Source organism: Bidens hawaiensis, unplaced genomic scaffold, assembly GCF_021521415.1.
Source record: "Bidens hawaiensis isolate Kalapana, Puna unplaced genomic scaffold, B.hawaiensis_p1.1 tig00029304_1, whole genome shotgun sequence".
NCBI classification, from domain to species: domain Eukaryota; kingdom Viridiplantae; phylum Streptophyta; class Magnoliopsida; order Asterales; family Asteraceae; genus Bidens; species Bidens hawaiensis.
Window position 1 is genome coordinate 54,331 of NW_027494837.1, and position 3,226 is coordinate 57,556.

The 3,226-nt window shown below is 34.2% G+C and overlaps 1 pseudogene; it reads left to right on the top strand.

Moving 5' to 3' along the window:
* Window positions 1-672: 672 nt before the first annotated feature.
* LOC143578613 (pathogenesis-related protein PR-1 pseudogene) lies at window positions 673-1,246 on the top strand (annotated as a pseudogene).
* Window positions 1,247-3,226: the final 1,980 nt, after the last annotated feature.

A 3,226-nucleotide genomic window follows, 5' to 3' on the forward strand; every position in this document is an offset into this window, starting at 1 on the left:
TCCCGCCCAAATAAGCCAGTCTGTATACTGAAGGACCTTTTACTGTACCTGACGAGGTATGGGCGAAAGATCTGATCAGAGATACGACAGCTCACTGATACAGTATGGCGAGCAGCATGCTCCTGTACTGTATCACTATTAGCCGCTGCCTACTCACCAACTACTGTCATACCACGTGCGTAGCCGGCAGTTGGTGGAAAGGGAATAGTATACAGCAGGCCTGGTCACTATCAGCCGCTGCCTACCCACCAACTGCCAGCAGGGCATGTGCGTAGGCTACTGTTGATGAACAGGAACACTGTTGCAGCCGGCCATACCTCCTTGGAAACCTACCTTCGGCTATAAATACCCCAAATGGTATGATCATCTAAACACAACATATCTTATCACATTATCATCATAATATACCTGATATCTGCTCTAGCAATCTCTTAATATACTTTTATATTTAAAGAGCAATCTAGTCTGATTCTCACGCCGGAGGGTGGTCACAAGGAGGAACCCCCCCTTCTCAGTGACGAGCTCACGGTGTCTGTTTTGCAGGTTATCAGAAGAACCATCTTCCAAGGGTCTAACCCCTCGTGGGAAACAGCTATCCAACCCCCAGGTTACCAGTAATCTGTCCGGGGTCCGGTTAGTGTTTCTTCAATACCAACTCAAACGAAACCTCAAACTCACTCCCACAATGTCTCAAAAACCACCTCTAATTATTTTATTTATCCTCCTTATTTTCCTCACTTCAAACTCTATCAATGCACTCACACCACCAAAACAAAAAACTAAGCCACAAACCAATGTCATCAACCAATTCTTAACTCTTCAAAATAAGGCTCGAGCCGCCCTGCGAATGCAACCACTCGTGTGGGATGCGGGGCTTGCACGATATGCCGACATGTACGCTAGACAAAGGCGTCAAGATTGCTTGTTAAAGCATTCAAACGGACCGTATGGGGAGAACATATTTTGGGGTAGTGGTGATGGGTGGACACCGGCTCAAGCAGCATTGGCGTGGGTAACAGAGCAACGATGGTATAGCTATGGCTCGAATTCGTGCAATGGAGGAAGGGAGTGTGGACATTATACACAAATTGTGTGGAAAAAAACCAAGAGGGTTGGGTGTGCTAGGGTTACATGTTTTGGTGGTAGAGGTGTTTTTATGACATGTAATTATTATCCTGCTGGTAATTATATAGGTGAGAAACCTTACTAAGTTATTATCATTGTATTTTTGGTAGACAGCATGCCAATAAATCAAAATGTGTCTTATCATGTATCCAAAACATTTGAAGACAGTTTAGAGACAGATTAATGATATGTGGAATAAATTATGTGAGTTAATATCTTTAATAGATACAAATGATTATTCGGGTTCTTTGTATTTTCTAAATCTAATACCCATGCATGTATGTGAATGTGGATATGCATAAAATAGAGTTATAAATTTGGTGAATTACATAGTGTAAACTCACATAGAATATGGAATGAACTTCGGTTTTTGACAAATGTGGTTTCTTAAAATTACCGATTTTAATTAGTCCAATAGTTTACTTTGGGCTTTTATTGTGCAACTAGATTTATCCCCCCGTATTACGGAGGTTGTTTTACATTATTGGTTTTTAATATTTATATACGTATATTTGGATTTTAATTTTATTTATCGTAAGAAAGTTAATAATTAATATACTTGAGGTTTGAGATAAAATGGTTTCACAAATAAATGATATGTTATAATCTGGTTTAAAAGCTATCTGGGTTTGGTGATACCAATTACCCGTTTATTTTCTTTATTATAAAATTGTTTCTTAATTATAAATAATATCTTTTTTTAAATAAAAAAAGATATTAATTTTTAGTATATCCCTATTTTATAGGATTTTCATATCAAATATTTTTTGAAATTAATTTTTAATATAATGAGATGTTATAATCCGTTTAAGAGCTATCTGGGTTTTGTGAGACCTTTAGCCGTGAATTCGGGTCAAATGCGTGAGAAACCTTCATTTACAAATAAAACAATCTGATGGCTTGAGAGAATGGTTGTTTTATATTTTTTGTTTTTTAATATTTATTTTTTGGATTTTAATTTTCTTTATTGTAAGAAAGTTAATAATATATTTAGGGTTTGATGATGAAAGGGTTTCATAAATAAATGATATGTTATAACCCGTTTAAAAGCTATATGGATTTGGTGACCTATGACCCGCTTATGTTTTTTACTATAAAATTGTTTATTAATAATATCTTTTTTTCTTTTTGAATTAGATATTAAATTTTAGTATATCCCTGTTTTATAGGATTTTCATATCAAATAATTAGTAAGATTAATTTTTAATTTAATGAGAAGTTATAACCCGTTTAAGAGCTATCTGGTTTTGGTAAGACTCATACCCCATAAATTTGGGTTAAATCAATAAGAGGTCTCCATTTAAAAATTAAGCAATCTGGTGGCTTCCATAAGCGAGGGGAGGGGGGGGGAGCACATCACGACACGTAGAATTTTAGGGGTTTTGTTTATATATATTATAGATAATTTCATTTAGCTATCAATTTTAATTGCTAGCTGTTTAAAAAAAATACTGTCAATTTAAGTCCAAGCAATTACTGTCATCTAGCCGACGGTTAAATATGTGAGTTTCAATGAAAAGATAGTAGCATCTTCACCTAATGGTAAAAGCAACACATATTAAAGTTCATAATCAACAAAAACAAATGTTAAAGAATGACCTAAAATCTCATCTATACTATGTTGCCAACCATTGCTTACCATCCATAGATTAACGTTCATAGTGCGAAGGAACTAAATTTGAATCGTTAATAATGAACTCTGCCGTTTTAATTAAAAGTAGGTTGAGCGATGGAATGTTGAAGCATCGGCTATTAGGTTAAACGATTTGAAATTGAAATATGGAGACAAATTGGGGAAATATATTAAGACTTCTGTCGTTTTGACAAATAGTAGACATCAAGAATTTAAGAGCAAATATTTATTATAATTTATCAATACCAAAGGCCAGATATTAGATTATTAGGTAAAAAAAAGTTATAAGCTTTTAAAAAGGTCTCGTTTTAAAAAATTGAGATGTCTCCTCAATGTATGATAAAAGGTCAATTTTTGACGTCTAGTTTTTCCACGATTTTATATTTTTGTTAATTGAACCATTTTTAAGTTAATAGTTACTTGGTTAGTATTTAACTTTTATTATTATTTTTCTTTCTTTGCACGAAA